Source organism: Filicampus tigris, chromosome 2, assembly GCF_054856515.1.
Source record: "Filicampus tigris isolate MCC_2025a chromosome 2, RoL_Ftig_1.0, whole genome shotgun sequence".
Lineage (NCBI taxonomy): Eukaryota > Metazoa > Chordata > Actinopteri > Syngnathiformes > Syngnathidae > Filicampus > Filicampus tigris.
The window spans coordinates 26,943,013-26,951,730 of record NC_141218.1 but is presented as its reverse complement, the minus strand read 5'-3'; the positions used below and the strand labels follow the sequence as shown (position 1 = coordinate 26,951,730).

The 8,718-nt window shown below is 40.5% G+C and overlaps 1 protein-coding gene across 4 annotated transcripts in view; it reads right to left on the bottom strand.

Annotated features, from left to right (window-relative positions):
* Positions 1-8,718, bottom strand: part of LOC147151930 (teneurin-3) — a 291,176-nt gene that overhangs the window by 54,826 nt on the left and 227,632 nt on the right. The window lies entirely within an intron of this gene.

Sequence of the window (8,718 nt, the reverse complement as noted above, 5' to 3'; positions counted from 1 at the left end):
AAGTGAATTTTAATATAGTTAGCAATAATTGTAACTGTTATGTATTTTTTCATCACAAAAAGTGTATACATGTACTGTAATGACAACTTGTCTTTAACTCGAATACTTAGGCATGTCATAGGCTGTTGCTGCTGAGTGTTTAAAGATTTCAGTGTCTTAATAATTTACAAAATTAAGAGATCTTTATTGTTAGTGTATTTTTTATTCTGGTGTCATTTCTTAGAATACCACCCGAAAGGTTCACTTTTATTTATATTTTTCTAAAGAATATACCGTTTTCTTACATCTTTTCAAAATGAACATATTAACATATTTTGGACCGAAAATATACGGAAACAAAGCTTCCGAGTGAAATGTGATTTTGACGTACCGTTACACCCCTAGTAACGATTGACATGGCACTGACACTGACATGACACTGGTCACTCAGTCAACTGAGTCAGGACTATAACTCATGACAGCTAGCATGTCATGTTATGTAGTGCCTATACGTGCTGTAGCTAACACTGACCAGTGCATCCAACAACACTGAAGCTCTGCTCTCTCTTCTTGAAAAGGTCCCTTTCCATAACACATCCCCTTTAAGACAGCGTGCTACACAAACATACATTAAAATTCTAGACTTATGTCTCCAGTCACCGCTTTGTCCTATCAGCTCGGCGGGAGTTTCATTACGCTGGTCTACGTTTCTGCGGTTCAATTAAAGTCCCAAGGTCGCGTATTTGATGCTGCTTTGTTGCGTTAACAAAAAAAAAAAACAGCGCCCGCACCTATTTGTCTTTGTTAGAGGGGCTTACTGTTGTATTTCCGTCCTAGCGAGCCCCTCCACCTTTAATCTGAATGTGCCCTCGCATCCATTCAATCAATGTAATTTGCTAATCAGAGGAAGGACGGACGAATATGTCGGGGAAACCGTGGCCTCACGTGGCCTCTTCCATGGTTCCACTAATGAGGACAGTGGCCAGTCCAACCCCGATTCTTCTTCTTTCGCCTTTCAAGTGTGTTTCCGCCTTTGAAGAGAGTCCCACTATATTAGCAATAAAGTACGCTTGTGTCTGCCTCTCGTTAAACTCGGTAATGAATCAGCCGTCTTGGTGAGTCCTCTGTAAAATGTTATTAGTGGTGAGGAGGGCTTGGGGAGAGTGCGGCGCAATGACTTGAGAAAAAAAACAGGCTTCCTGGGAAGTTAAAAGAACATTACTTTGCATGGAATATACCTATGGGGAATGTTTTTTAAAGGAGCCCACTGAAGCGGTCTTCTAATTACATTCGGGACTGGTGCTTGTTTGTACTCTTTGATCACAAAAAGCAAAAACTTTCATCGAACTTGTTAGTAAGCAACTCGTTGATCAAGGTGACCAGACACATTTTTCATTTTTTTTTTAACTCTGCTGTCTGCAGCTTGATTCATTGCAAATGAGAATCTGTTTCTAATTGCCATACCTGGATAAAAAAGGGTTGAATAAAATAAATGAAAATATATGTACCCGAACCAATAGAACACCATTTAGTGACAGAAGCATCCAATCAGTGGCGCTGGATGTATGACTGACATGTAGACTGACCACTGACTGAGTCACACAACTGGCCAATCTGTGCAGTGGTGATGCCAGCAATGAGTGACGTGCAATGACTGGGAATGTAACGGCCAATTGAAAATCAATTTAAAATTGATTTGCCCCGATTAATCGAGTAATTGATTTGATTAATTGAAAACTGAGTTGCTTAAATTCATCTAGAAAATGATGTATTGAAACGTTTTTGCATTCCAGATGCATAGCACATTTTGAATGTGTAGATCAGATTATGCTTTTGCTCCGAACAACATTACGTATCGCGTTTGTGGATGGCTGCAGAACCACACTAGTGCACAGAGACAAGCATGGTAGCAATTTGTAAAAAATCTAATCAAATTGAAAATCGGGAACTGAAAATCGAGTCGAATCGAGGCTTGAGTGAATCCCTAGTACATCCCTAGTAATGACCAGTGACGACTGTGAGAGAACTGAAAAATCAGTCATGCTGATCTTTGGTTGATGTGTCGACCAACCACTGCCAGCGTAAGAACTGGCCAATGATTGATGATGCTTGCAATACAGACCGGACTGCGTGACAACAGTGATGGAAAAGTTGCTGCCTTCACCGATTGCCTGATCGAGTGGCCAACGAGTATTGTGTCACCTTGTTCAATTTTTGACTAGCCAACTGATTTTGACAGGCCAACCCAAGATGAAGTCTTCTAATGACATTCGGAGCAGATGCTTGTTTGTGCTATTTTGTCACAAAAAGAAAAGACAACTTTCATCAAATCCGTTGGTAAAAGCTCATTGATCAAAGTGACCAGAGAAGAAGTGAACAAAATATGGAGGATAAATATTGTGATGACAAAGATGGTTAAAAAAAAAAAAAAAATCCGCTGTTTTCGGATTTGGCTGCGTTTCCGTGGATACCAGTGCTGTGATAGTGACAATGTTCAGGACTAGCTCATGTAAACAACATTTCCACCGAGTGGTCTATAAGTATTCTGTCCCGACCCGCTTTGAATGAGTCACTCTTTCAAAAGTGTTTCAGCTTGAACTATGCGTATCAAATCATATGGCGAGGGATTTCAAATAGAGGAACCAGCCCTCACACACCTACTTTGATGCATCCTGAGACGGCCAAGGCAAAAATAGATAAATACAGTAAGTAAAAGTGTGTCGCCCATCTGTCTATGAGACTTCATAATTGTGGCTCATTTGGACAAATTCCCGAGCAGGACTCGTTAACATACAAGCCGTCTTTTAATTGCTGCGTTATGGTTATTCTTTTGATACATGAATGACACACTTTTTAGGGGCCTCAACATTCCTGAAAACATGTTTTTTTTTGTTTTTGTAAATGCGTGTTTCCTGGTGGGTTCCGCGCACAACCGCTAAGTGCCTCGCTAGTATTGGCTATTAGCTGTTGCACCAGAATGTGTGGTTAGAGGGTTTTAAAGGATGTTTGTTAATCAAAGTCAGTTTTGTGTATTGATTGCTTCGTAAGGTACTTCCATTTCCGGAAGTGACACAATTTGACGGGCCGTGATCAGAATTACCTTATGTGCCCTAGGCCAGTGATTCTCAAAAAAAAATGTGTGTCACATTAATGTGACATGAGAGATCATCATGTGTGCTGCGGAAAATGATCCAATTTTCTAAAACATTTTTTGTGTTCATTTATGTATGTCAACCACATATACTAACAGGCAAAACAATGAAATGTTCTTCCACTAGATGACTGAAGGTACATAATAAACCCGTGTATCCACTTTTTGTGAAGTTTTGCTAAGTGGTGTGTCGTGAACTTTTTTTCTGATGTGAAATACAGTATGTGTCTTGGCTGAATAAAGGTTGGGAAACACTGCCCTAGACAGATGGATGATGCTTAATTGCGAAGCTATTTTGCACCTGCGCCATCTCATGTGGGCATAATTGAATTTAGAACGAAGCGAAGCCAGATTTGCACGGCTACATCCCGTCTCATTAAGTCATACGGGTGTTCCTAATCAAGTGGTCTTTGAGTGTACACTGTATCGCTCGCTAATGTGTTGTAACGGTCTGGAGCATATTTAAGGAGTAACAAGAAGATCTCCTCGGTAACACCACTGTGTGCTCCGCAGCTTCAGGAGGCAAATAGATTCATAACCCTGAGTCGCATGCTTGTGTTGAAATTAAATAAGAGACACTTTAATAAGGTCCCATTAAAGCTGCTGAACCTCATTAACACTGCCCACCTCGCTGGGCCCCACTCCTCGATATATTGTTATAAATAATAACTGCTTTAAGAAGGGAAAGGCAATATTTATGTAGTTTTTTACAAGGCGAAGCGTTGCATCAGTGCATAAAAACAGCGCTCCAAATAAAAATCAATGGCTTAAAATAACTGCTGTGGCACGTTTACAGTCCCTGAGAGGAGTTTGGTGTGTGGCTCCAAGGTCCTGAAGGTTGAAATCATTTGCTGAGGAAATCAAGCGAAGAAGAGGTAGCGGAGGAGATACTGAGACGTACGGCACATTTGGAGGTGTTTAATTCATTCACTCATTCTAGTGTAGCACAATACATTTTTGATCCCTCTTTTCCATTTACTTTGAATTATTTCTGCATATCACTACTGTCTTAAAATAAAAATAATAATCATATTTGAACAAAAAACATAGAAACATTTTTTTGCCTTAATTATCTCCTCAGGATGCTGGCCACCTCTGCTGAAATGGGCTACATTCTTAGCTTAACAGATCATTGAATTCTACCCCTGAAATGAAATGATTAATAAATATAATATAATCAGTATTTGGCAAATGTTTTGAGTTTTCTGGAAAAAGGACAATTTAAAAAACGGTCACGGTATTCGTACATGAGGAGAGCATCCCGTTATTTGTCTTCTTTGCAACGATGGCGATGATGCTGTGCAATGAGCATGCGTAACCACGGTTACCAAAGCAACATCGCAGAAAAGGGAAATCTTAAGAGCAGTACAGCAAGGCCGGTAATGGCACTCAGCGTAGTTAATGCACTCCGCGGAGGGTTGGACAGGCCATCACTTAAATAGCACCATCTTTAAGGTGAAGTGTTTTTCACCAAAGTTTGAATGGCCCACTGAAGCAGCCCGGCAACGTACTAACTTTTGAAAAACATGTTCTTTTCTGCACTGTTGACAATATGTACAGTCAGTATGCGTCCCCTCTTTTTCTATACAGTCGACATAGTCTGCAAATTGGGTAGCGCTGTCAGATTGGGCTGCAGCTGTAATGACTGACAAGTATGCAAGCTGTGTGATCAGTCACGATGACCAAAAGTGGATATGCCCGGGAAAAAAATGGACACTTGGTCACTTCAAGTACGATGACTACAATTTCTAAATAAGGCTTCAAGTTGATTTGCCACACCGGCTACTCAATTTTCTTCCACACAGTCAGAGTTCTAATTAAATATGAAAGCTATAATTTTTTTCAGCCATCACTACGGATAACCGAAAATGTATTCCATCATTAATATGCTGGAAAAAAAAAACTTGGTCACTCTTACCACAAAATGGGTCCTGGAAAACGAGGACTCTTGGTCGTCAGGGCTCCTATTCCTCATACTGCGACAACAACTATTACCACACTACTAAAAAAGAACATGCCATGTAAAAAGATGACAATGGATCACTGATAACACTGGTCAACAGCTCATTTTAATCCACTAATTTAATCAACGCAACCTACAGTAACACAGTCATTTAAGAGCACTAAGGGCACTCCACATGAAAAAAACAAACAAACAGTTTAAAGAAGTCACTGAGTCAGTGATTTATTGCCTTGCTGAAGACATGATTCCCATTAAAACAGCGGAAAATGAGGGCTTTAAAAGTACTAGACCTGCGTTACGAGCTGCGTTTTTATGTTTACGTTATGTTACCTTTTATGTTTACATTCATTGCACATTTTGATAAAAAAATGTCACTATTCCAATTAAAACCTGTTCGGCAAGCTTGGCTGGCTTAAAATGTCTTTTTTTTTCTTTTAGAGTTGTGTATATATATTTTAAATATGTTTTGTATGTTTAACATGAGGAAAATGATCAGAAATGTGCAAATTAGTCTTAAAAAAAACGATGTAAAAAAATAATCATGATAAAATCGCGATCGTGATTCCATTGGTAATTTGACGCTTGTATTGATCAAAAGAGTACAAAAACCAAGCCGGCGACATCCGAGTACTTCAAAGTCTGCGCTCATCGTGCCCCCACTCTTTGAAACGTCACACCAGCAAACACGCCTGCCCAATACAATGCAATACAACACATCTTCATTTTGGTTTCAACGTCTTCACAAAACGCCTCCTTTCAGGTTTAAAGCCATGAGTGATGCAGTAAATAAAACAATGATCCACCTAACTGTGTCAAAAGTGCATATTCAAATGAAACGGAGACTTACCTCACAACACACGTGAGGGGGGTCGTTTTGCAACGGAGCATCTCATCGATATTTCGAGGTCACAATATTCTTACAATTTACGACTACAATTGAACAAACGAACCAATACAAATGAAATACTTTGTTCAGGTATTGTACAGTTTTAGTGTGGCTGGGCTTTCCGAGCAAGTGAAGTGCTGTCAAACATCTCAGAAGAAGATGCTGATCACCGACCCTAAGGTCTGAAGAAAGAAGTTAAAAACTTTGATAATTACTAAGAAGAGATGATGCACATTTTTGAGACAAATAACATACACTTCATTTGGACAATTTATTTTCCCATGCCACGCAGAGCATAAGGATGAAAGAGCCGCATGAGGTTCCGGAGCCGCGGGTTGCCGACCGCTGGGCAAGAGTGTCGAGCACAAATTTGTCAGCGACAAAAAATATTCAATAATAGTAATTGTTAAAAAAAATCAAAAAATCAAAATGCCAACATTTGCGGACAGTCTGGAGGACTATGTATTATAATAATAATAATAATAATTATTATTATTATTATTATTATTGTTATTAAGATCTGATGTGCTGTAGAAAAAATGAGGGTAGACTCAAAAACAATACCAAAAAAAAATAAAAAATCAAGAATTTTTGCTTGGATCTCTGATTAAAAATGTTGTAAATTTGTTGATCTGTGTTATTACAACTACCAAAATCCATGTGCAGGAAAAAGAGGACACTTTATCACTTCAACTACAACTACTATTTCTAAATTTGGCTCCCAATTGATTTGCCATCCTACTGACTTTGCATACACACAGCCAATGTTCTAATCAGATATGAAAGATATGAATTTTTAAATTTTCACCCATTATGTCTGATGATTGGAAATTTATGCTATCATTAATATGCAGACTTAATGGGAACATCTCTGGAAGACTACCAGGCAATCATTAAAAGAATCCAGGTTGACATGTTTTTAAAGAAAAGTTTTACACATGGAAAATTAAACCACACTGGTGTAAAACACACACAGCCTCCTTTGCAGATGTAATAAAAAAAAAATGTCCCATCACCCCCTCGCGTGGATATTAGAGGGCTTTTGAAGCCGATCACGACAGTAATGAGCAAATGAATCAGTGCGCAAGTGAGCTGTGCCGCCATTCCAAATCACTAGGCGCTATCATGAAGATGTGCCCTTTTGATGAACATGCTGCTAATGACATTAATTCAATATAGCAAATGAGTTCTTTGCTCAACTCATCTATCCGCGGCGCGTTAATCAACAAGTACAATAAATGTAAAATAGTCTCGCGCGTGGCGCACGCATGAGCAGGTGCAATCGAATCCCCCTCGACAGAGTGTCGGCCGGGTTGCGCGGGCGATTCACTGGCGCGCGCTAATGCCAACGCAATTACAAGCGGCCGGCCTCGGGCTAGCGCGCGTTTGTCAGCTCGCCGGTCTGGCCCCCTTGTTCGGGACGAGCATGCCGGCACACAGCGGCCGTTCCAGTTGTCGGAGGCAATTTCTGTCGTGTTTTATCTGCGATGGTGTCAAGGTCGCCTGTCGTGTCGCACTGACGGACGCAATGAGCTTTGATTTTGCTGGGGAATATTGACATACGGTAATAGAACTTCAATTTGGGAATAATGAAAAAAACTGATGGTTAATTAATTGCTTGGTGCAATCCAGACAAAATGGAGTGAGTGCACGTCTTTAATTCAGTGGATTCTGTGGATTCAGTCTCAGCTTGTTTTCTGTGTAAATAAGCGTATGACACGACGGCAGCTACATTCACACCACTCAACACAGCGCTAGCATAGACACAGCAGTTCAGAACATTCGGATGGATTCACCCCACCTCGGTGCGATTGAGGTAAAACGTAGCGAGTGCGTGACTTGGCTAAAACCACATTCAGTCTCAACCCGTTTGTTGTCTGAAAAAGCAAATAACATGGAGTTATCTCCAATATACCAAATGATTTCCCTCAACACAACACTTGCATTGATAACAGGAGTTGATAACATTCACGGGGATGCAGTCTTAGTGCAATTGAGACAAAGTGGAGAGAGTGCACGGCTGCAATCGACTACTACCACTACCATGATGTTTCCAGGAAAAAAGTGCACTTGGTAATATTACTACCAGAGCTCGGCACTCGATCCTTTTTTGCCGGTCAATCCGCCGCCCTCCAGCCGCGACCTGGGTACCCTTCCGACCTCGACCCTTTGGCCATATTCATAAAAATTATCGGACCCTCCGGCCTTATTCATCAAAATTATCGGGCCTCGACCCCATTAGGACCAAACCAGAAAATAGCATCCATGCATGACGCTGAGGTTGGGATACTTGCATGTGTGTATGGAGACGAAGTGAGCGAGTCGAGAGCTGTAATGTAACTGCTTTCTTTATTTAACAGCGGTCATTATTTATATGTCACTGCAGCGGATGTGAAATAGGTCCGTGTTAAGGCTTCTGAATTAATGGACAAATTTATGTAGCTTTAAGCCAATAATTTGCTGTATCCTAAACGTGATCAATGGTTTCATTAAGTCTCACACGTTTACACTTCATTAATTTGCTATTCTTTTTTATGGATCTGTGAATGTCCGTGGTGTCGATGCAAAGGTTACAAATACCAGCTGATTGTCATCGGTCATTTTACCTGAACCGTCAATCAGAGCACGCAGCCCGTTGGTATGTTGCGATCTGCGGTCTGCTTACTGACAGACGGCAGAGAGCCGTTGCGCGCATGAGCCAATAGCACTATGCATTATGAGTGATGGAGTTGTCCAGAA